Source organism: Ostrea edulis, chromosome 7, assembly GCF_947568905.1.
Source record: "Ostrea edulis chromosome 7, xbOstEdul1.1, whole genome shotgun sequence".
In the NCBI taxonomy this organism is placed as follows: domain Eukaryota; kingdom Metazoa; phylum Mollusca; class Bivalvia; order Ostreida; family Ostreidae; genus Ostrea; species Ostrea edulis.
The window spans coordinates 69,693,200-69,720,322 of NC_079170.1; the positions used below are offsets into that span (position 1 = coordinate 69,693,200).

Sequence of the window (27,123 nt, forward strand, 5' to 3'; positions counted from 1 at the left end):
TCCCAATCAAATTTAACTACATATGTATATAAAGTACCAGCGCATTACACTAAATTTCCCAAGATTATGCCTTAATCTTATTTTTAAAGTGTTAAGTCTTTTTTAGTCAACTGAACAATGAATTCCATGAAAATAAATCATTCAGTGGTATTTAGATTAACATAAAAATGAAATGATTACATCTATGAAGATGATTTCTTTGGTGATTGTCGCTGTGGTTTTAAATCAACACTGGATGTGTTTTTAAAGACCAGCAATTATTCAATTCTAAATAACTATCAATCATACGTAAAATTAATTACTGACGCAATATGTCACATCGCTTAATTCTTTCTCCAAACAAAATAGTAATAATCGGGATCGTGATGCCATAAATCGTCAATAACTTTAATGTAACAGTTGTTTTTTGGTCAAAATATCGCTAAAAAGCAAATACTTTTGATAAATTTTGCAATATTATTTTATAATCATGTTTATTTAAGTGGTATACATATAAATAAACAATTAAATTGCATTAAATTATGAAATTTTACTAGCGTACTCTATAGTACTCTAGAGTACTCTGTTTAGTAGGACCCATTATAATTCAATTCAAAGTCGGGAAATATTATATTTTATTATTTATAATTGAAAGTTCAATTATCTTTTATCTTTAAATTTCTTTTTTAAAACTACCATTTGGTAGACACTGCTAGCAAAGTTCTGCCTATATGTTGTTACAAGGTGAAGGTCAGTTGGTACGAGTGTGTATTGAATTCGAGAGCAGAACGGAAAACATATGCCGTAGGCCTATATGTAACAGTGCGTAGCTTCGATAGAACCATTTTCTCGCAGTTTATCTACGTCTTTGTCCAAGTGTTTGTTTGAAAAAGTACAGGGACAAATTCTACTGGGGTTTTTTTATGGCAAAGTCGTTGTGCCGACAAAAAATATTCACGTTTTGTCTCTCATACCTTCCTTCGAAAATTGAAAAAAAAAAACAACCCAGTCCAAATCCTCTCTACTGACAGCAAGTACACCCTTAAACGGCACAAAACACCCTAATGCAGTGTTATTTACAAGCTGTTAATGTGATAATTGTTTGTTTGTCAATTAAATCTAATCTCTTTATGAAATGGTTATCAACTGTTTTCAAATCTTCTAGCTCGAGGTCGCATATGACGTCACAGATAATGGCGCGTAAACTATCGAAGAAAATATGCATATCGCAAGATTTGAATTTCATCGCTTTCAAACTCGAAAACTACGCAAACTGTTTCATTTAAAACACATGTAAAGTAGTTTTTAGGCATGAAATGAATTAATTTTGCTGAAAAAATTAAAAAGTTTAAAAACATGCGACGTGTCCTTTAATCATAAAACACTGTGTTATAATTATGTATTAATCATCAAACACTGCCTTATAATTATATATTAATCATAAAAAAAAAACCAGTCTTATAATCGTACAATATTGTCTTATAATTATATATTAATCATAAAACACTGTCTTATAATTATGTATTAATCATAAATGATTGTTTTATAATGATTTGTATTAATCGTTGATGATATATTTACACCGTATAACCATTTATTTTTTTTTATTGGGTAGAGAGGTGTTGTGTACATAAAATCTATTACACGTTAATTATCCACACTACAGGTGCCCGTGGTATAACCTCAACGCCTCTTCGTGGTGACTGACCAATCTTACGTTCTTGGTGTCAGATGACCAGTGCAAAGCTTTAGGGAATTATAGGAAGTCAGCGGGTAAGACCACGACAACTATCGACCGGTTAGTGACCAGTCGACATTTCCAGCAGATTGTATGCATCTTTAACGCCAGCAAACGTTATGGCAGAGTGAGTGATTTCTAGGAAAGCGGCGGACTCGGACACAAATTCACGTGTTTTAAGGTAAGAAGTTTTGTTTTTAAAATTCTAATAGGGTACTAAGAAATCAATCTTCACGTTCTATCTGATCTTAGCAGTCATTACGTACAGCATTAAGTTGTTCCTCTCACAAAAAGTGACAAAAAAAACCCTTATGGATTGTTTTGCATTTCCGGTTTTCATGTGACCGATTAACACTCAAGTCGTGCTCCTTAGGACCTGTCATTTGAACATAAAGTGGTTTACCAAATGCCGTAATTTGTATCCCGGATGAACGCATTGCACCAGTGGATGAATTAATGAGACAGGATGTTTAATTTCAATTTCCTGGTCAGGAATATCACACATGAGGTTAGTATCGGGTTTATTGTATCGGGTTTATTAAACAGCTTATCACACATGAGGTCAGTATCGGGTTTATTAAACAGTTATTATTTGTTAGTTTTAAAATGTTCCCATTTTCTAGAGAATTTTAGCGGGTAATAATTTTCATCCATACCGAAATGTACCAGGTACAAGTTGACGCTATTGCACGCTAAGGTACATGTATGTGACAGGGAACTTTTTTTTAATTCTGAAACGCGTGGGTATAGGAGGCATACATCAAAGTCAGATTATGACAGACTAATGAAAAAAAATAAATCCCTTTTTATCTCAATACATTTCACATTGGTGTAGTTAATCTATATTGACTCTAAATTACATGTAAGCTATACTTATTGGTGCTGGTGAACAAAACATGCTCTGAGCAGGTGCCCCTTTCTTGCTTTCATTTTTTCTCATTTGGGCTATCTCCGCACATTACCCAAACCCCACCATAGAGTACCGTGTGGTGGGAGTTAGCCACGTGCACAATCAAAAACTCGGTATACCCTTCTTGAAAATCTCCCCTTTGTCTGAGGCTATCCGCCATCCCTCTCAGCTACAGACCTTTTGCTGGACTATGTATGTTTAATCTAAATTTCACCAGCAACTGACCACGTGTCTTGGTTTCGTAGGCATCATGATAAGAATTACATGTTGTATATATACTTTTTTTTAGTTAAGCACTCGGCTACCCTTCACAAGTACCCTAAAATATTCTAAGTATTACACTTGTAATTTCATTTCAAATATAGGATATCTCCCATGTGAATTTTTTTATATATATAAATTTGCCTATATAGTTCAAAACTGTCCTTTGACAAAGATCGAGGGCCTGCTATTGTTTTGGTAAGCTCTGCTAGCCGGTGTCGATATTTCATCCCTTAAGTATCAAATTTTTTTCGGGGGGTGGGTGGGTGGGTAAAATTTTAACCCCGATTCATAATTTGAAAAGACCAGTAATTATTATTATTCACAGTTTGAAACATTTCACTCGCATTGTTCGATATAACTGGGTAAAGATTCACTCGCATTGTTCGATATAACTGGGTAAAGATTCAAAATGGCGTGGAGTATTACATTGCCAGTGATTATAGACTATAGTCTTGTGTTGTAAAACACTGAAACATATACCATATGTAGTGATATTTTAAAACTCCTAGAACGACATTATATTTCCGCTCGCGTCGGTAAGTGAGAAAGTTTCCCAGTTTACTTTCGGAAGGTCGGTGGTCTCTTCCCAGGTACATTGTATCTGGGTTCTCTTTTCCACCAATAAAAACTGGGCGCCAACAGATAACTGAAAAATTGTTGAGTGTGGCGGAAAACAATCAATCAATCAATATATTTTATATGTAACAACCTTATAGTGCGGATTTATACGTAATCACTTTGAGGGGAAGTCAACTTATTATCACATTGTAAGCATTCGACCACCGGAAACAGATGGACATGCTTAAACGTACAGTGGACTTTAGGAAGGCATTTGACACCGTAACTCATAGGAAACTGTGATTACAAATTGGCATGCCTTAAATTATTTATATCTCACACAGTAAAAAAAATACAAAGAGAACACAAGAATGAATTGAAATATGTATCTACTCATTTGATAACCACATACTGTATTTCAGATTCCTGAATTAAAGCATTGTAGAGAAAAGTCTGATAAAGGTACTTGTCTGCAAATACATGAAGCACGAACTAGTGCTACCGGGAAAGTGAACACCCGCCAAATCAGGTAAGCTAATCGAACTACAATGAACCATGAAATATTTAAATTGAATACAGTCAAAGGTCATCCGTAAATATAAATAGTATCACTGAATGAATGTCATTACTATGAAATCTATTGATGACAGAATACAAGTCATATTATCACAACAACTTTTATTTATAATCGCTGTATTCAACCCGAAAAGGAAATATGATAAATATCAAATTTTATTTACAAAGACATATTTACATAAAAATACTGTCTACAACAAAACTTTAATGAAATAGATTAATATCAGTTCATCTCAAAATGTAATCTAAATGATAACAGTCGAAGGAAAAAAAAAACTTTTTACAATAAAATTATTGTGGGAATTTACAAGATCTAAATAATGTATTGCATCCTATGTTGACCGTCCTGGTGATCACAGGTGCGTGCATGGGGTCACTGCCTGCATTGTCCACAACCTATTGTAGGGAATAACTTTTGCATGTAGCATTCGCAAGTAGAAGTGCAGAAATTGATTTATTTTTATAAACAAAAAAGTGCAGAAATTTATTTATTTTTATAAACATTGGTCCCCTTCGTTCCTCTACATGCACGCTTGATATTATTAGGTCACCTGAATTCATTCAGGTGACCTATTGCTATCTGTTTTTGTCCGTCGTCGTTCGTCGTGCGTCGTTCGTCGTGCGTTAACATTTGAACATTTTCAGCTTCTTCTCTGAAACCCCTGAACCAATTTCAACCAATTTTGGCATATAGCATCTGTGGGTGGAGGGGAACAAAATTGTGAAATTCGTGGTCCCTGCCCCCCTGGGGCCTGAGGGGTGGGGCAAAAACCATCAAAATGAGTGTAATTTTAAAAAATCTTCTTCTTTACTCCTGGACATCAAGAAGCCAAACTGTGGGCATAATTATAATGAGCGTTGAGACCTCTACCAAAATTGTGAAATTCATGGCCCCTGGGGCAGGGGTTCTTGTGTTAGGGTGGGGCTCTATTGGTCATATAGTGAAAATGTAGAAATTCTTTGAAAATCTTCTTCTCTGTCTCTGGGTATTAAGTAGACAAACTAATAGCATGGTAATGATGAGCAAGGATGCCTCTTTATACCCCCCGCAACAAGTTGTGGGGGGTATACTAGAATCGGGTTGTCCGTCTGTAGACGCAATGGTTTCCGGGCTCTAAAGCATTATCCTTTCCACCTACCGTCACCATATCATATATATGGACTACCCATGGGATGAAGATGTTCCCTATCGATTTTGGGGTCAAAAGGTCAAAGGTCAAGCACACTGGACATCGAAGTAGCAATATGGTTTCCGGGCTCTAAAGTGTTATCCTTTCCACCTACCGTCACCATATCATATATATGGACTACCCATGGGATGAAGATGTTCCCTATCGATTTTGGGGTCAAAAGGTCAAAGGTCAAGCACACTGGACATCGAAGTAGCAATATGGTTTCCGGGCTCTAAAGTGTTATCCTTTCCACCTACAGTCACCATATCATATATATGGACTACCTTGGGATGAAGATGTTCCCTATCGATTTTGGGGTCAAAAGGTCAAAGGTCAAGCGCACTGGACATTGAAGTAGCAATATGGTTTCCGGGTTCTAAAGTGTTATCCTTTCCACCTACAGTCACCATATCATACATATGGACTACCCATAGGATGAAGATGTTCCCTATCGATTTTGGGGTCAAAAGGTCAAAGGTCAAGCGCACTGGACATCGAAGTAGCAATATGGTTTCCGGGCTCTAAAGCGTTATCCTTTCCACCTACAGTCACCATATCATACATATGGACTACCCATGGGATGAAGATGTTCCCTATCGATTTTGGGGTCAAAAGGTCAAAGGTCATGCGCACTGGACATCGAAGTAGCAACACTCAGAAAAGAGGTAGTTTATACCTATTACCAACACCCTTTGGGAGATTGGGGTAAGCGGGGGGTATTCTTAGTGAGCATTGCTCACAGTACCTCTTGTTAAAAATTGTGAAATTCATAGCCCCTGGATCAGGGGTTCTGGTGCTAGGGTGGGGCTCTATAAGTCATATAGTGAAAATGCATTATTTCTTTGAAAACCTTCTTCTCTGTCCTTGGGTATTAAGTAGACAAACCAATAGCATGGTTATGATGAGCAAGGATTCCTCTTTCAAAATTGTGAAATTCATGGCCCCTGGGTCAGGGGTTCTGGTATTAGGGTGGGGCCCTATTGATCATATAGTGAAAATGCATTTTATTTCTTTGAAAATCTTCTCCTCTGCTGCTGGGTATTAAGTAGACAAACTAGTAGTATGATAATGATGATCAAGGATGCTTCTTTCAAAACTGAAATTTATGGCCCCTGGGTCAGGGGTTCTGGTGCAAAGGCGGGGCTGACCACATAGCTATTCAATGTTTCTTCCATCCAAAAGTAAAATTCTTATATTTAAACACAAACCTAATTCAAACATTGGAAGGTTGTTACATGATACTCAGGTGACCTATAAGGCCCCTGGGCCTCTTGTTAGTTATGTAGACACTTAGAGGAGTAATACGGAAATATATGGGGTCCCTGAAAGAAAAATCACATTACGCCTCGCCCAGTATGATTTTTTTTAAAGGATTCTATATATTTCCGTATTATCTCTCTAAATGTCTATATAACGAATTTATCCTGTCGATGATTTTACGGATGTATATTTATATACATTTATTGATATTAATATTTTTGATGCTTATTTAACGTACATGTACAACATGGAGCCGATTCTCACCAGAATCTTCTGTTGATGATTTCTTTCGTCATTTGGTATTGTAATAAATGACAATTTTTCATCTCAATCACTGTTTTGTTTTGTTCAGATTTTTAATGACAGCAAAAACGAGCTACGGCGAGCAGAGGGTTTGGGTAATAAAAGCTGATAAACATAAATGATTGCATTGTATGTATTTTTGAGATACTTTATCAAACGTACACCAATGAAAAAGTGGCGATCCACGTCAATGTGACTGACGTCATCTGATATGGGACGTATGATTTTTAATGCTTTGTTGAAAGGTGGATCAAGCGATGAAACAATACCCCCCCCCCCCTGTATTTCCAATCATAGACGTTTGCTTTACATCCATGTTCAAAACGAACAGGACAATGTTTACTTGGTAAATCATTAATGATGACATCTTTGTTTTAATCTATTAGGTCTATTCGATCATCATATCATACAGAGAAAGATGTTTTATACCCATGATTTCTACATGAGTAGATTTTATAAGTCTTGCTTGACAACGAGAAAACAATGTGTATTGAACCGAAGTATCTTATTGCACACGTTAACTTTCTATTCCATAGAAGGCCCAAAACAGTGTTGCGATGTAAATTTAGAGAGAGAAAAATAGTTCCGGTGTAACATTAAATAGTGACCCCGTTGAAAAATGACCCCAGATGTCATTTTTCAACGGGTGTTTGATCAATTTTCAACGTTGACCCAGATCGTTAATTAACTACCCTCCCAAGCGTGAAATTTCTACCATTGTTATAAAATGACCCGTAGACAATAGAGCATTTCTGGTGGGTTCAAATATGAACATTGACAAATGACCCTCAATGTACAAAATGGTTTCTCTACAGTCCACAACTACCATGTTACCTTCAAGAGATCATTTCTGGTGGGGTCATATTTCCACATTGAAAAATGACGCAAAATAAACACAAAGTTTCTCTGTAATCCATATCTCAGTCAGGTACATGTACTAAGGGGTCATATTTCAACATTAAAAGAATGCCCCAAATATATCAAAAGTTTCTGTACAGTCCATAAGTCAAGAAGTGGGGGTCATATTTCAACATTGAAAAATGACACCAAATAAACAAAGTGTTTCTCAAATACAATGATCCCCATGTATGGTGTGTAAAACGTTGCTATATTCGATAAACTTGTAAATATTGTGATGTCTGTACAATAATTGCATTGTGGGTAATATGATGCGATAGCGTTCTATTAAAGTAAGAACAGTGCGACATTTAACTCTGGACACGACAAAAGTCCGGAGTTTCGCCAACCCTTTTATTAAGGATACAAATAAACCCTTTACAAAAAAAGATGGGATTTTATGTTCACAAGACATGCACCAACATTTACACTTGTAACTATTGTAGTTTTTAAGATATTTCACCTGAAATCAAAAAATCCCATGGGATTTTGGAGGGATTTTTAATCCCACCTGGGGGATTTTCACTCCCACCAAAAATCCTGTGGGAGAAAAAATATAATTTCTTCCATAGGATTTTAACTCCCATATTTAAACTTATTATGGGATACAATGTCCCATAGGAGGAAATGTCCCATAATGAACATGAAATGGCAGTAAATATCCTATTTGAGCATGAATGGGAATAGATATCCCAAATAAAGCACAGGATGGGATTTTTATTCCATGAATATAACAATAAAACAGAAAATTGTATCTTAAAAAGTGTTGTTTGTCATGATTCTTAAAATATACTTAAAAGCCAAGGCATGACATTAATTTTTAAATATATATAGTAATTATAAACTCTTATGTGTCGGCTTATGTGTTTGTGAATAAATGTCTAAAAAACATGAGAGATAATAAAGGATATTAGAGCTCTGCATTACTAAACTTTTCCCCATGCAATTTTAATTGTATACATATAACCTTGCACAAAAATCTCCATATAAAATTGGACGGGACTATATTATTGCAACAAGCAGACAAGAACACTATGAAATACTCATTCACACACGGGCACTGTAAGTTAATGTAAATATATAGTATGTGCATGTATAAATATATATACATGCACATACTACATGTATCTATTTACATCAACTTCCATTGCCCGTGCATTCACATGCAGTTGCTCACATTCACTATTCACAACCCTTCATATGTCGTCAGGTGTTAAAATATGTTCACAGGAACCGGTAATTTGTCAGTGTATTAATAATAGTGTGGGTATACCATATACCGTACCATCCCCTAATCAGCTGCTATTGGGGGGGGGGGGGGGGGGGGGGGGCGGGGGGCTACAAGGGCTGATACTTCACTCAACACTTCGTTTCAAAATAGTTCTTAAAATTATCGTCACCCACCATCCTTGTGGTTTTATAAAGGGTAGCAGTATTATTACTACATATTAAATTACCAGTTCCTGTGATATGTTGTTGAATTACGGAATAGGCCTAACTTACAACTTGTTTACATATTCTAAAATTAGTGTTAAGTGCTTACGGTGAAAGATGAACTCTGCTAGGTGATGCTAAGTTGTTTAGTGAACCGAATCAGACATCTCAAATAAGATTCTCGATTATTTAACAACACAAGAATCGTTTTACAAAATGCATGCTTCGGTCCATCTTTCCCGGTGTAGCGGTGACCACGGTCGCTGGTGCTCAGGGTCGCTCTAAATATAGCGGTAGCCCTGCTGTTCGACGCTCGCATAATTCGACCCATAGGTAATTGTAAACATTTTATATGGTTGTAATCAGCAATTAGTGTGAAGTTTGGTGATGAAAAAAAAACCAAAAGACAATAAAACAATTGGTATTATTGAATTATTTTGTTTTAAAAACCAGAAAATGCTTTGGTTTTTAATTCTACATCTGAAATTGTGATCGGCATATGAACTTCATTTATGCACATATTTTAATAAGAAGACGTGCATTTTAACTAATATATTAAATTATATAACTAGTGCAGCTCCTTTAGCAAAAATATCAACAGAAACTTACTAATAATTATTCATTTTACATGCAAGAATCATCGAGATCGGCATCCCACCAATGTCGTCCTTAATCCGAGATTCCTCTGACTCTTACCCCCGCTTTTATATTTGACATGTGCGGGGGAGAGTCAGAGCGGACTCCATATTGAAAAGTGGGAATTCAGCGACACCAGCTGGTGTCGCTGCTTTACCTACCTCTTACAACTTTATTTCGCGGATCTATCTTCCAAGACGTGAGAATTCAGTTAACGGAAGATAAATCTATAAATAAATCATGATTAATGCGATGCTATCGCCGTTTAAACGGCCCTAACACCGACAAATGGAGCATCACTTGAATTAGGTCGCCGTCTCGCCATTTGATTTCTTTGCGCACGACGTCAGCACATGTAAACACAAAATTCCATCGTTTAAACGGCGATAGCATCGTATTAATCATGATGTATTTGTAGAATAATCTTCCGATAACTGAATCCTCGCGTCTTGGAAGATGGGTCCGCGAAATAAAGTTGTAAGAGGTAGGTAAAGCAGCGACACCAGCTGGTGTCGCTGAATTCCCACTTTTCAATATGGAGTCCGCTCTGACTCTCCCCCGCACATGTCAAATATAAAAGCGGGGGTAAGAGTCAGAGGAATCTCGGATTATGTCGTCCTGTACTCGAGCGATCTAGTCTTGACTGATTTATATCATTATGATTATGATAACAATACCCTGAAAGTAAGATAGTGGTTTAAAAAGAAAAAGTAAATAATATTGTTTTTATTGTCTATGATTTAATTGCTAGTATGAATAAATGCGAATCATGATCACACTGTACCAGTTTAATTCAAAACAAAGTTGTGACTCGAATTTCCTCTATTGTGTTTTTTAATATCGAAAAGCCATCAGCTATGTCAATGAAATATTTTTATGTAGATGTTGAAATGCTTAGGTATTTAGTTTTAATTTTTTGCGCAATTACTTATGAATTATGAATTTAAAGCAGATTTTCGACATAGTTTGTGGTCAGAATAATCCAAGCCCCATGACTAATTTTCATTTGTAATTAAATGAGCACAAAGCACAACTAGCCAATCCAATAAACTTATCATGGTTATGTAACACTAACCTGACTAAGAAGATAGGTGCCTGTTTTTGACCGACTCAGGTTTACATTTCTAGGTAAACATCATATCTATAGATATATCTAGTGTTTTTCAATGATGATATCAGACATTCAGTATTTGAAAAGTGGATAATTTATGTTGAATTAATGTTAAGAATGGAGATGTGGAGTTCATATCCCATTAAAATAATTTACTTCACGTAGTTCAAAGCACGTGAAATTAGTTTAAATTCATTTCTTTGAAAACATGCCAGAAGAAAATTTATACTGTTCGTTATCTTCACCTTGCATACTAATGCAATAATCAATTATCTTTGGAATGAAAATATGAATTATTTACCCTGTGAAAAACGAATAGAGAACATCCTATATATTGGACATTCTCGAGCATACAGTAAAAATGTGCATAATCATTTGCATGAAATTTCTATATGGTAGAGCCTTGATATTTAGGGGTCAAAGGGCAAGTATTATGACATCATTTACTGATCCTTTTAATTCTTTCTGCATTGAATTTGTCAATTCTCCAAAACATCCCAATTTCCCTCATTGTGATACATTTTAATCTGTGATCCATTTCAATCAGTCTGTTGATTTTTTTGTTGGATTTGAATTATACATTTTTTTCGAAGTAATCTGTAGAGTAGCATAATTTCATGTGAATTTGCAGTTTTTGAGCTACGTCTGTTCTTTAATAACATCAGGTTGCAGTCAAATACAGTGGCAAATCTATACCTTACTGTGGGGTTTGGGGGGAGGTTAGCCCATTTAAAAAGAATGATTTAAAATGGTGCATTTTAATGCATTTCTTCCCTTCATTTGTAGTCACCACATCTTTTATATGTTTGGGTGTGGTAAAACAGAAAAGAAATATGCTGGTGTGACGTGTTGTCAGTATATTTTTCTGAATTAAAGTTAAAGTAACAGAAAAGCAGTTTTCGAAATTCGTTTAAAACTTAGTACAGACTGGGTTTATGCCAAAACTAGATGACATAGACCTCATCGAATTGGCATAGACCGCAACATTGAAAAAAAATAACACAAATTTAAAACATTTTTATTGACTTTTAAAGTACTTATAAAGCATATTTTCTTTCCATTTCCAAAAAGGTGTTCTCTTTTCCTCATAACGTTTATCAGACGTTGACTTGTGGGATAACTCAATTGCTTTAAACTAAGAAAATTAACATACACATTTTGTTATATCCCAATTACAATTGTTATAGACCAGTGCCATTTGACATGGACTCGGTCTATGGTTAACACTAAGAAACATCCTAAAGGTCAGTTATAAAACAGCATCACGCATATTTGTAATATATCAACAAGTAATTTTGAAACAGTTCACTTTCTAATGTTGACTGTCTGGTATCACCCTCATCTTACTGGAGTTTGATAGGCTATATATCAAAATAGCAAAACCGGCTGAAACCTCAAGTGAACTTTTATGATCACCTGTTGTCCGTTGTCTGTCTAAACTTTTTACATTTTCGACTTCTTCTCCAGAACCACTAAGCCAATTTCAACCAAACTTGGCCCAAAGCATCCTTGGGTAAAGGGCTTTCAAGTTTGTTCAAATGAAGGGCCATGAGCCTTTCAAAGGGGAGATAATCATAAAAATGCAAAAATAGGGTGGGTTTCATTTAAAAATCTTCGAGAACCACTGGGCCAAAAAAGCTAAAATTTACATTGAAGCTTCCTGGCATATTGCAGACTCAAATTTGTTCAAATCATGGCCCCCGGGTGTTGAATGGGACCACAGTAGGGGGTCAAAGTTTTACATACAAATATATAGAATAAATCTTTAAGAATCTTCTTCTCAAGAACCACTGAGCTAGAAAAGCAGAGATTTACATGAAAGCTTCCTGACATAGTTGCAGATTCAAGTTTGCTCAAATCATGGCCCCCGGGTGTTGAATGGGACACAATAGGGGATCAAAGTTTTACATACAAATACATAGGAAGAAACTGTAAAAATCTTTTTCTCAAGAACAGCAAAGTCATGATTATTCATAGTTATATGTAAGCATCTTCAAGTAGTGAAGCAGTTTGCTCAAATCTTAACCCTTCAGGGGTAAGTGAGGAACACAATTGGCAATGGGCAATTTAGTTTTAGATAGGAGGAATGAAGAAATTTGTTTACAAACAGTGATCAGTCTTATTAATATGGAATCATTCTCAGGTATTGTAGATTCAAGCTTTTTCAAATCATGACCTCTGATTTCCTTAATTAAATAATTGCCAAAACCATAACATTGTCAATCCCCAAAAAAGTAGACCAGGGGTCATAATGTGAAAGTGCGTTCTTTTTAAACTAGATACAGATATATATTTACAATACGAGGATGTCTGCTAATGTCACTTCTTTTAATAAGACTAAGAAAGAAGGTAATTTTGTGACATCATTGCCCAGCTCATACCACGTGGAGGTATCCTCAAATGAGCCATAATTTTGAATAAAAATTTAAACCCAAATGAAAAATAAAGTCCTTAAATTTTCTTAGTAAGTTGGTGTCGTCAAACTGCTTCCACTGTTCACCAGTGCTGGTCCCTGCAATGAAGAGGTTGCATGTGGACTGCTCTCAGTGGTCTCCCCTGAAATATAAGGTTTTAGTTGTGCACCATGCCTTTTGATTTGCTTCCCATCGAAGGAAAGAAGGGTAAAAACACCAGATTTATTGATTTTAGTGATGGTGTATGGACCCAGCCATTTTTCCTCCTCCTTATGGCCCTTTTTTGTCTTCCGCTTCAGGTTCTGTAGAAGAACGTTATCATTGACTTGGAAGGTGTGCCGAATGATATTATGACGCTTGTCATAGTCTGTCTTCTGCTTCTCCTGGGCACGGGAAATGTTGTCCTCGGCTTCCTGAAAATTTTTATTTCTGCATTCAATAGAGTGCTTAATTCGATTATCGGTAATTTCAGCAAAGCTTACCTCTGTTGAGGGTTCAATTTCGTTTTGAAGCCCCATCCTAGGTGTCCGTAGCTCCCGTAAATAGACTGGTGAGTAGCCGGTGGACGACTGAGTGGTCATATTGATGGCTGAAACGACATGGTCGATGTATTTTGGCCAGTCACCTTCATTATCATGCATAACTTTTCTCAGACTCTGCTTCAGCGTCTGGTTGGTCCTTTCATCAAGGCCGTTGGCTTGGGGGTGGTATGCTGTTGTGAAGATGTGTTGGATTCCATAGGTACTGGTGAGCTCCTGAACGATGTGATTTTTGAATTCTGAGCCATTGTCTGTCACCAGTATGCGTGGGGCACCATGTCGCAGAATGGTTTTGAGGAGGAAGGCAGCTATGGTGTTTGCAGTTTTATCTTGCACAGCTACAGCTTCCACCCATTTAGAGAAGTAATCTGTAATAGTAATTACATGTTTATAACCATCTTGTGACTCTTTGATGTTGCATACATCCATGCCTATCTTGTTCCACACATCTGTAGCCACTGGTATAACTTGCAGAGGAGGGGCTGTTGATGGGGCAGCATTGGCAGATCGCTGACATCTATCGCATTCTTTCACCTGTAATATGAAATATACCACAATTATTTTATTGTGCTGTCAATCATATGCATGGACTAATCAACATTTTATTGTTGAAAGTTTTTAGTTCCATAAAGTCAAAGACTTGTGAGTTATTCTGATTGAAGAGAGATTGGTGTCCGTCTGTGTTTTGTCTGAAAACCTTTCATATACTTAAATTATCTAGTTCAAATCAAACCGCCACCCATTTGCACCTTGTGCAACTTTTACAGACCATACCCTAGTCAGTTGTGACAAAATATGAAACGGTCATTTTGAAGAGCGACCCCAGACACCGACGCTCATAATTAATTCAAAATAATTATTTTCCCCATTTTTTCTCTCCCGAATTCTGAAACTACACTTAAATTATCTAGTTCAAATCAAACCGCCACCCATTTGCACCTTGTGCAACTTTTACAGACCATACCCTAGTCAGTTGTGACAAAATATGAAACGGTCATTTTGAAGAGCGACCCCAGACACCGACGCTCATAATTAATTCAAAATAATTATTTTCCCCATTTTTTCTCTCCCGAATTCTGAAACTACACTTAAATTATCTAGTTCAAATCAAACCGCCACCCATTTGCACCTTGTGCAACTTTTACAGACCATACCCTAGTCAGTTGTGACAAAATATGAAACGGTCATTCTGAAGAGCGACCCCAGACACCGACGCTCATAATTAATTCAAAATAATTATTTTCCCCATTTTTTTCTCTCCCGAATTCTGAAACTACACTTAAATTATCTAGTTCAAATCAAACCGCCACCCATTTGCACCTTGTGCAACTTTTACAGACCATACCCTAGTCAGTTGTGACAAAATATGAAGCTTGTTTTATTACAATATTTTTAAAAAAAAGTTATAGTTTCATACAAATCTCTTGGTAGAAAGTTACATACACTTTCTCTTAATGAAAATATGAAATAAAATTAATCATTGACCACACACATTTTTAGAAAATTAGATTTTCTTATTTATACAAAGGGCAGACAACTCTTCTAAAAAGTCTTAAGTGCAAAAATGTCAGCTTCGAATCATTCACCAGTCATGTGAATTTCATCTGCTACACTTTCATCATTATTTGACAATAAACATTTATGTTGATCTAAATCCTTCAAAATTCTTCATTATCCTTTCATTATACATGGCATACCTTAATTCAAAATATAAAGAAGTCTACATATCTATGCAGTTGCGGATTTAGAGGGGGTGGGGGTGAGTCCCCTCCCCTAGATCTTCTTATTTCTTTTAACCACAACCAAAGATATAAAGCATGTGGTGACTATAAATGAAAGGAAGAAGAAATTCGGTCAATAATGCATTAAAATGTCCCATTTTAAATCTCTTTTTTTTCAACATTTTCCCGGGGGAGGAACAAAAATTTCTTTCGAACATGCATTGACATGCACCATATTAAATCATTCCTTTTGAAAGAACAAGAGCCACGAATACCCAAATATGGCCCTGTGATTTTGAGTAAAATAAAGTATCTTCATTCCAATATTTCATCATGGTATGAAATAGCTTAGACCTTCTTCTTTATCAATCCAGTGTGTTTTTCCGCGAAAATTCACGCATATAGAAATTATAACATGCAGAACCCATAACAGTTGTGTTATTTTTGTAAAAGCTGATAATTTCCAACAATATGCACCAAAAAATTGTATAACCCCCGGGCATCGATCCAATAAATCTTAATGAATTGTAAATCAGTATATTACATACTGCACAGAAGTTAAGAGTTTTTTTGGATCGAGGCCTGGGGGATAAGTGAATTTTTACTTTTTATGTTCTGCAAATAACCGGAATTTCACATTCCATGCACGGAATCCGAATACTTTTCCAAACTATAGGTTTAATACAAATCGTAATATTTAAAATTTTAGTTGGGGATTGTTCCATTGTCTTTTTACGAAACCAGTAATTATTCAAAGTTAATAAAATAGGATTATTTCAAACAATATTATTGAAATAAAACCGGATCCGCGCCATCGTCGGAATCGGGCTATGTACATCAATCGATTTTGCCCCCAAAATTTCAAATAGATTATATGCTCAATTTATGAACTTGAATATATATGTAACCATGTTAGGGATAGTTACAAAAACCTTGCACTAGTTAACAGTTTTAGTTATTTGATCAACCAATTACGAAGCTAAGTCCTCCAATCCACTCCAGATACAATCGAGATCCACCCATCGTCTGCGCCGCACCTTTTCGTTAAACGTTATCACACTATATATATTTTAATTATCTGAAGGCCGTTGAATTTAATAAATATCTAGCTTCACATGTTTCATCTCCGTGCATTCAGTTTTCTTGGCACTGATGAGCATGTTGAAATCGCTGTCGCAGTACATATAAAGACTTGGGGGACCGAGGGGTGCCCAACTCGATAGGCTACTTTGATGCGAAGATATATTGGCCTATCCCGTATTGTTTAATGATTTCTAAAGTTATAGTATAATATATGGGTACCAGAAAATTTTTTAGGCGTACACATAACAATATAAAGAATAGACTGTAGGCTACAAGTCTCAGAGCTACAGATCTACAACATTCGTTCCGTTGTTTACGTGTTACAACCGATTTGGACATACGTTATCGGGTACCGTAATATTTCGACACACAGCTATTCCGGTCCATTGCATATTTCATCCGTCAGAAATCAATATATAGAAATACATACAAATATGAATACGAAAAATATATCTAGCAATATGGATCTTGTTTTGCTTTTAAATGAAATTCATTGACAAACAGAATTACATTTGATCTAATTAGCAAAAATACAAGGCAGTTAATAAAAAGGGATAATAATAATGAATAATTCGAAAATGAAAAAAAAAATAATGTAAAAAGAATGTTAACGAAAATAGTGTATATTTCATTGTTTCAATTATATTTATCATGAAAAATTCAGTCTTAACAGCAAATATTCAAAACCACAAATCTTAGAACAAAATAAAAAAGACAAATGGAAAAAAGAAGACGATATCATTAATACTGATTAAAGTAGAGGTGAACATATGAATCACACTCGTTCCTGAAGTAAAAGTTTATGTATTTATTTTTTAAATATATTATCCTACATAATTAAGTAAAATATTACTAAGCATTACAGAAGGAAGAACTGAACACATTATTAAACCACTGTCCTGCTTAGGAAGTGTCTGATAACGGAAAAAGGTTTCCCTCATGCATTTTATGTAAGATAACAACTAAACCTAATGACAGGAAGAAATGTGAAAGTGTTAAGATAAGCAAATTTTATGGTGTTAACCCCTTGATTGATAAAATTCTTGTTTCTATTTATGTGAAAATAACATCCGCTTAATTTTGTTTGCACACTAACCAAATATATGCGAGGAGGGAGTTTGGTTCTATTATATGTAGCAGTATCAGAATAAGACTTTTTAATTAATTAATTCGTTTCATAGATGTTATGGAGTTAATGATAATAATTAAGGCATTTTGAAATACACACAGGTCTAGATATTATTGTAATAAATGATCCCGATAGTAAACTAATGAAATTAGATAAATGGAACATATTTTACGTGAACATTTTCTTAGCCTAATGTAAAATAAATTATATCCATATGGCTAAACTAAATGTTCATGTGTTATTCTGTACATGTACGGCTATTTTTGTAACAGTTTCCCTATCCCCCCCTCCCCCCCCCCCCCCCCCCCCCACACACATCATAAACGTAACTCCCTATATAGCAAAACACAAATAAAAGTGTGAAACATAGGATTAAAATGTTTACTCACTGTCCAAAGTTGTACATGTAGCAAAGTGCGTCTGAAATAACGCCGCTGTCCGAAGCCTGGATATTACTGTTATTGGCGTGATTACATGTACATGCGGGATAATAATAACACCCCCCCCCCCCAATAAATAATAAAAATCCGCAAACTTATAAAAGATTGTTAAAAGAAGTGATCAATATGCAACATAAACTACATGTAATATTGAAACGCACACACATAGGTCAATAGATCTTATTCGTAAGTCAACGGTTGGATCCACCGTGTTTTCGTGTACATTTTAAGACCCCCCCCCCAAAAAAAAAATATCGGTATGTGTAATAAATGGTTATACAGTTAAAATACTGGGATTGGGTTTATCTTCATGTCATACATAAATAACAAAGCTAAGTAAAGAGGTACTGAATTAATATTACTTTAAAACTGTTGAATGGTTTCATATATAAAATTTTAAAAAATATAAAGAGAGGGAAGGAGACAAACAGAGAGAGGAGAAAGAGATGTACGAGTATACTATATAGGTGTGTGTTTTAATATAGAATTAACATAGACAGATTTAAATATTTACAATATCATAATTAAATTGCACTGAACAGTGTTTTTGTTTCACTTTTATACCTAGAGAACTTTCACGTAAAAGTACATGAAACGTTGTAAAATTGTGACGTTACGTTGCAAAATTGCGACGTCAATAACAATCTGGCCAAAACAATGGGTACTTTGAAGGTCAATAACTAAAAAAAATGAAAAGATATCGGAAAAAGGATAACATATTTGAAAAATAGATATTCTTGGTTTCTGTCCCCGAGAATAATATCATGTTCTGACTAAGGGCCATTTTTGGCTATTCGTGGCTCTGGTTCTTTGCATAGTCAAAAATGCATTAAAATGTCCCATTTAAACCAACCTTCCCCTTTGGGCAAGAGAACATATCCTTAACCCTTGTTAAAAATTTGAATTAAGCGCATATTACATTTGTAATCTTTTGATCAATGTATTCATGAGAGTCGTGCGACAGTTTGTACCACGCACCGATGATATCATTTTAAGATTAACTTCCTTTTTCTGGTATATACGAGTCATATCTACAATATACATGTGTACAAATAACACAATTTCGCTGAATCCTAAAATACACTTGGTTTCTCCTAACTACTACTTTACTTGGCACCTCTGTGTTAGAACATATTTGAAATATTGTAAAATTGACGGTCAGAAAGTCATTATACAGATATATGAAAATAAATAAAATAAATAGTACACAAAGTTAAAATTTGAAAGCGCTAGCGTTAAAATTTTAACTTTGTGTACTGTCTATTTTATTTCTTTTAATATCTTATACTTTTTTAAAAAATTGGATATATATATATATATATATGCAAACTTTATATTTTCTATGAGATTTTGATAATAATTATAAAATTGTTATTCCTTTTATCATATTTATTGTAAAATATCATTTTGATTTTTAAAAAGAGAGATTTCTTATTTCGATGAAATAAGCTTGATGATCATTTGGTTTAGTATACTACATATTACATGTAATGATGACAGAATTATGGTTGGCTTCCTTTCACTCCAGATCATTGTCAAAGCAAGAAGTAAGTGAACTATCATATAATAATTGATATATAAACAAGTTAATGATTTTTCCTTTCTTATTATCTGATAATGAACATTTAATAATGAACTGAAGGTGCTAAATGTGGCAAAACAAACATCAATAATGATGACATGTATTACCTTGTACCTCCTATCCACTGTAAGAAATGTCTGGTGTCTGAACAACAGCTTTAGTGAGCATTTGGGTACCACCTGTTATTATTATCTTAAAAGTATATATGGGGTCTCATTTGCTAAGTCATTTTTGTGACTTTTCTACATATTTTGTGACTTTCTGTCCAGTGACGTTTATCCTGTGACTTTTTGTCCGTATACCAAACATGAATCCTATTTTGACTAATTTCGTGAAACTGAAACGTGTCCTTTGTAAGCAATTATAGTTGGGGCATAAGTGAACAGATATACGTTGACCTTGAAAATAAATAAATAGATATTAGGTAAATAAAGACGAAAAAAGCCGCCAGACGTTAGTTTTGTTGTCTTATGGTTTTTATTGGGAATAAGAAGGATGGCACGATCCCTCATGCCTGCGGGTTCCTATACACGATCCTGCTATATGTACATGTATATAGAGTCTAGTTGGTTAAATTTTAACACAAAAAGAATTATAAGGGCAGGTTCTTAAATGGTCTCACAATAGTTTGGGGTCACCCTCTTAAAAGGGTCATGTCGGAGTAGGGTTTTTCTTATGTATAGCAACCATTGGTGTAGCACCAATCATCGGGGAACCAGTTTAGGTTGAGACCCAATCGGAATTCCTTGAATGTCTCGCGCACTATCATTCTCTCAACAAAGGGGGCGTTACGCAAGCTTCTCTTACCAGAGGTGGCGTTACGCAAGCGTCGCTTATACCTCTGTCAACGTTTGGAATCACGTGATAATATAATCACATGATATAAACAATTATTCTCGTTTCCTTTCCCTTTAAAAGTAGCGCACAGAACACTGGGTAGAGAATGGCGCACTATGTCGAGTGCACGAGACATTCGAGGCGTTCCGATTTGGTTGGGACCTAGGTAAACTGGTACCCTGTTGATCTCGCTTCTCTCGTGTGAAGCACCAATCAGTAGGGAACCAGTTTAGGACCTAAGGTAGTCTCGTGCAACCAGACGCTCGGCTGTCTCCAGATATCTCCGACGAGCAGAGATTTTCGTTGCAGATTTGCCGAGACAGCCGAGTGTCTGGTTGAACGAGACTAGACCTAGGTCGGGTATGACGTAACAATGGAAGCCGGGAGCGGTATGACGTAGGAATGCAAAAGCGTACAAACTCCCCGTCGAGGCCTCACTGCGTCACCTATGTATAGACATCTCCTATGTGACGCAGTACAATATACAGATTTGTATATTGTGAGTCCGCGATTATCACGCGGGCAAATAACACTAAAACACTAAAGAAGTAGTTCGTAGTTAAAGCTTGAAAATATTGACATTAAGAGCATATATATAAAAGTATGGATTTTATTTTAAATATAAAATGATCAAAAGATCATTAAAGAGAAGGGAGACTGTTCAAATTATAGTGTAAAGTAATAAACTTGTTGTTTACGTTCTTGATTTGAACTATTTACGTTTGACATTATGGTTCTTTTTTCGTCATTCTACAGTGACGTCACACAGTATACAATCGCTATCCCATAATGCCTAACTGGAAGAATTTGGTTTGTGAGCAAACGAACTCTGGCGGAAGTTTGAAGAGCGATATGACGTTAAGTCGAGCATGACGTAACAATGGGAGTTATTAGCTTTGCGTCGGGAAAATAACGTTAAAAAAATTGAAATAGCAGAGAACACAATGACGTAACAATTGCAGTAATATGTGATATAGGTGTAATGGTATTTTGTAGTATGGGTGGTGGTATGTGGAGTATGGGCAGTGTAATAGTATGTGGTGTATAGGTTGTAGTTGATAGTGTATGGGTGGTATACACCACATACCACCACCCATACAATCACCTATATCACCTCCTATACATACATGGTACCACTGGCACACTTATTATTAACACATTTAAATACTACGCCGACTTGATCGATTTTTCCCTTGTCATTGCTACGTCATAGCGCTCTTGGCGTTCTCAATTTTTTCTGCGTTATCATTACAACATAGCGCTCCCAACTTCTATTGTTACGTCATATCCGACTTGACGTCACAGGTCTCTTGTATTTTTATATCATACCCTAAACTGGTTCCCCGCTGATTTGCAAGAGAAGCGAGGTCAACAGGGTACCATTTCATATCATACCCGACCTAGTTCATCCCAATCGTAACTACTCGGCTATTTCCGCAACCGCAAATGAACCTCATATGTGGATCGACGCCATCATAGTCTATTACCATGTGTACAGAAATGCAACTATGACGTCACAGGCGTACGTTACAATATGAAACGCGATCTTTCAAATGCATTTAAGATATCATACATGTCTAAGGTATTCTACCACTATTATTTTTTACTTTTATGTTTATGTATTGGAGTGAATAAGACGTTAATGATACCAAAACTGAATCTCTGGTGAAAATATAAATAATACATTATACAAGGATTCGGTTTTGGCCTTTTAACCTAATCCACAGGCGCGCTTCCGGCGAAGAAATGCATCAATTTGATGCAATTCTTGCGCCGATCCACGTCCGAGTCTTTTTACCGGTTACGGAAAAAGGCGAGCGCGTGATCCGATTGAGTCCATCCTAATCCTACGTCATTGACATTTTACGTTATAGCGCTAATGGCTTATACTGTTACATCATCACTTGACCTTTGACCCACCTATCAATGCTGTTTATACTTACAAGGAATGTGATATTGCAGAAAAGAAGGATCAATTATACGCGTAACTCTCAATTAGATTTTTCACCCAAGATTTATAATAAATCATTTCTTTTTATGGTAATGTTGGTATATCAGTAACAATTCTGATTACATATACATGTAGTTGCAATGTCTCAAGCTCTCTCAATGCAATGATACATGCTTTTGCCCAAAATATGATGATATATCTTGAGTATATATTTGAATACAGATAAAAATATTATTATCTTACCTTCACTCAGTGGACTTATTGATTAAACTGCAAAATCAAAATAAATGAGGAGCCTTTCTTTTATACTGCAGTCGGAGAGAGAGGGGGAGAAAAAGAAAGGGAGAGAGAGAGGGATGAATAGAGAGATAAAGAGGTGAGAATGAGAGAGAGAGATAAAGAGAGGGTAGAGAGTGAAGGGAGAGAGGGGAAGGGTGGTACAGAGAGAGGAGGAAGAAGACAGGAGGCATGGAGAGAGAGGAGGAGGAAGGGTGGAGAGAGAGAGGGGCAAGAGAGAAAGGGAAAGACAGGCATGGAGGCATTGAGATTAGACCGAGAGTGAGTGAGAGGAAAGGTGGGAGGAGGTAGACAGACAAGAGAGCGAGAGAAAGAAAGACAAGAGAGCGAGAGAAAGAAAAACAGTAACAACTAACACCCAATATAATATGTGCACACATTCATTTACAAACTATCATAGCTGATGAGCTTAATCAGTCTATCAAAAATTAAAATTCCGTACTAAATGTTGTTTTAATTTGATCTAGTCAATGCAACATGGTGATTATTTCATAACGTTTAAGGATGTCCATGGAGATTTTTTTATCATTACAGTGTAGCGTCATTTCCATTACAGTACGAAGTGTTTCTCATTTACTAGTATTATACATCTTAGTTCCATAGTAATAACTATGCTAGGCGCGAAATACGTTATTGTAATAGCTTCATTTGTGCACAATAGTCCCCAAAGGCAGCTTAGCAAAACACCATAGGAATTGGCTTAGCTGTCCAAGGATTACTAACTCCGTATCTCTAAAAGGCAGATCTTATGAATCGATCTTTGTATAGGAAATCAAAAATACTATCCTTAAAAGGCAGATTAGTACCGTAGCCTACAAATCGTACTACACTCGTCGTTATGCGTTGCTGATTAACTCAGTATCCCTGAAAGGCAGGTTTGCCATAGGGCTCGCTGGGTGGCAAAGCTTATCTGGTATCCCTCAAAAGTAGGTGTTTAGATCCCCAGGAACCCGGGCTAGTAGAGTCCTATAAATTTACTTGGTATCCCTGAAAGGTAGGTCAGATATAGGGCTCGCTGGGTGGCAAAGTTTATCTGGTATCCCTCAAAAGTAGGTGTTTAGATCACCCGGGAACCCGGGCTAGTTAAGCCCTATTAATAAACTTGGTATCCCTGAAAGGCAGGTCTAGCATAGGGCTCGCTGGGTGGTAAAGCTTATCTGGTATCCCTCAAAAGTAGGTGACTGTAGCGCCTGGGAACTTGGGCTAGTTGAGCGTCGATAATTAACTCGGTATCCCTAAATGGCAGGTCTGATATAGGGCTCGTTGGGCGACAAAGCTTATCTGATATCCCTCAAAAGTAGGTTACTTTAGCGCCCGGGAACTTGGGCTAGTTGAGCGTCGATAATTAAATCGGTATCCCTGAAAGGCAGGTCTGATAAAGGGCTCGTTGGGTGGCAAAGCTTATCTGGTATCCCTCAAAAGTAGGTGACTTTAGCGCCCGGGAACTTGGGCTAGTTGAGCATCGATAATAAAGTCGGTATCCCTGAAAGGCAGGTCTGATATAGGGCTCGCTGGGTGGTAAAGCTTATCTGGTATCCCTCAAAAGTAGGTGTTTAGATCGCCCGGTTACCCGGGCTAGTTGAGCCTTGATGATTAACTTGGTATCCCTGAAAGGCAGGTCTAGCATAGGTCTCGCTGTGTGGTAAAGCTTATCTGGTATCCCTCAAAAGTAGGTGACTTTAGGGCCCGGGAACCCGGACTAGTTGAGCCTTGATAATTAACTCGGTATCCCTGAAAGGCAGGTCTAGCATAGGTCTCGCTGGGTGGTAAAGCTTATCTGGTATCCCTCAAAAGTAGGTGATTTTAGGGCTCAGGAACCCGGGCTAATTGAGTCTTGATAATTAAATCGGAATCCCTGAAAGGCAGGTCTAGCATAGGGCTCGCTGGGTGGTAAAGCTTATCTGGTATCCCTCAAAAGTAGGTGATTTTAGGGCCCGAGAACCCGGGCTAGTTGAGCCTTGATAATTAACTCGGTATCCCTGAAAGCTTATCTGGTATCCCTCAAAAGTAGGTGTTTAGATCGCCCAGTTACCCGGGCTAGTTGAGCCTTGATAATTAACTTGGTATCCCTGAAAGGCAGGTCTAGCATAGGGCTCGCTGGGTGGTAAAGCTTATCTGGTATCCCTCAAAAGTAGGTGACTTTAGGGCCCGGGAACCCGGGCTAGTTGAGCCTTGATAATTAACTCGGTATCCCTGAAAGCTTATCTGGTATCCCTCAAAAGTAGGTGTTTAGATCAACCGGGAACCCGGGCTAGTTGAGCCTTGATAATTAACTCGGTATCCCTGAAAGGCAGGTCTAGCATAGGGCTCGCTGGGTGGTAAAACTTATGTGGTATCCCTCAAAAGTAGGTGACTTTAGGGCCCGGGAACCCGGGCTAGTTGACCCTTGATAATTAACTCGGTATCCCTGAAAGGCAGGTCTGATATAGGGCTCGCTGGGTGGCAAAGCTTATCTGGTATCCCTCAAAAGTAGGTGACTTTAGGGCCCGGGAACCCGGGCTAGTTGAGCCTTGATAATTAACTCGGTATCCCTGAAAGGCAGGTCTAGCATAGGGCTCGCTGGGTGGTAAAGCTTATCTGGTATCCCTCAAAAGTAGGCGATTTTAGGGCTCAGGAACCCGGGCTAGTTGATCCTTGATAATTAATTTGGTATCCCTGAAAGGCAGGTCTAGCATAGGTCTCGCTGGGTGGTAAAGCTTATCTGGTATCCCTCAAAAGTAGGTGTTTAGATCGCCCGGTTACCCGGGCTAGTTGAGCCTTGATAATTAACTTGGTATCCCTGAAAGGCAGGTCTAGCATAGGGCTCGCAGGGTGGTAAAGCTTATCTGGTATCCCTCAAAAGTAGGTGACTTTAGGGCCCGGTTACTCGGGCTAGTTGAGCCTTGATAATTAACTCGGTATCCCTGAAAGGCAGGTCTAGCATAGGGCTCGCTGGGTGGTAAAGCTTATCTGGTATCCCTCAAAAGTAAGTGTTTAGATCGCCCGGTTACCCGGGCTAGTTGAGCCTTGATAATTAACTCGGTATCCCTGAAAGGCAGGTCTAGCATAGGTCTCGCAGGGTGGTAAAGCTTATCTGGTATCCCTCAAAAGTAGGTGTTTAGATCGCCCGGTTACCCGGGCTAGTTGAGCCTTGATAATTAACTCGGTATCCCTGAAAGGCAGGTCTAGCATAGGGCTCGCTGGGTGGTAAAGCTTATCTGGTATCTCTCAAAAGTAGGTGACTTTAGGGCCCGGGAACCCGGGCTAGTTGAGCCTTGATAATTAACTCGGTATCCCTGAAAGGCAGGTCTAGCATAGGGCTCGCTGGGTGGTAAAGCTTATCTGGTATCCCTCAAAAGTAGGTGTTTAGATCTCCCGGGAACCTGGGCTAGTTGAGCCTTATTAAGTAACTTGGTATCCCTGAAAGGCAGGGCTAGCATAGGCCACGCTGGGTGGCAAAGCTTATCTGGTATCCCTCAAAAGTAAGTGTTTATATCGCCCTGGATCTTGAGTTAGTTTGGTCTTAATAATTAACTCGATATCCAAAAGCAGGTTTTGAGGAATGGTCTTTTTAGTGAGTTATAATGTTGAATGAAAGTTTTGAGTTGATTTTGTGTACTGAATGAGGGGGGGGGGTAATTAAAATAATTTCTATGATTAACTTTTGATCAAAAATACCCTTCTGTACTTTCAAAAATAATTTCTAAAGATATGTTACTTTGACCACCGCTAGATATCATCAGTTTTGCTTTTAATAAGACTTCTTATTAAATATTATTTTTTTCCATGTTGCATTCGCTGTTTTATCTACTTCCTAGGGGCGAGATCGAAAGTTCAATGTCTGACAAAAAAACTAAATTCACATAGTTTTTACGTCCCCCCCCCCCTATCCGCCCCCACAACGACCCCCTAAACTAGATATGATGAGTGTTTAAACTATAATCGATTAACAAGTAAGAACAAACGAGTATAAATAACTCTGTATACCCTATCTTCTGTTTATTCACAAATGAAAGTGTAGATTAAAACTATCAAATGTTCATTAAAATGTAATATCGTCATGTAGTTTTAACAGTCACTTGTCTTTCTCCTTTTTCGACTAATGTGTAATCGATGTCGGATGAGAGAAACTTACAGAAGTTTTAACACCCCCCCCCCCTAACTATTTGAATTTAGATTTTTATCCGAAATCAATCTGTTGATCTCGCCCCTTACAGTTTTTTATATCAAATTTCTTACCGTTTTTAACATCTGAGAGAATTAGGGTTTGATTAATTATGTTAATTAAATAATACTCTGTATACTTTCTATCA

General features: G+C 36.9%; 1 protein-coding gene across 11 annotated transcripts in view; it reads left to right on the plus strand.

Moving 5' to 3' along the window:
• LOC125654982 (alpha-(1,3)-fucosyltransferase C-like) overlaps positions 1-27,123 on the plus strand; it is a 121,557-nt gene that overhangs the window by 73,063 nt on the left and 21,371 nt on the right. For 7 of the 11 annotated variants that reach the window (XM_048885093.2, XM_056145222.1, XM_048885089.2 and 4 more), the window contains 3 exons: positions 1,646-1,898; positions 2,091-2,225; positions 3,872-3,978. The gene's annotated coding sequence lies outside the window, so the exon portion shown is untranslated. Of the gene's footprint in view, positions 1-1,645; positions 1,899-2,090; positions 2,279-3,871; positions 3,979-27,123 lie in introns of all 11 variants that reach the window. The other 4 variants (XM_056145219.1, XM_048885092.2, XM_056145218.1 and 1 more) reach the window with 2 other exon arrangements.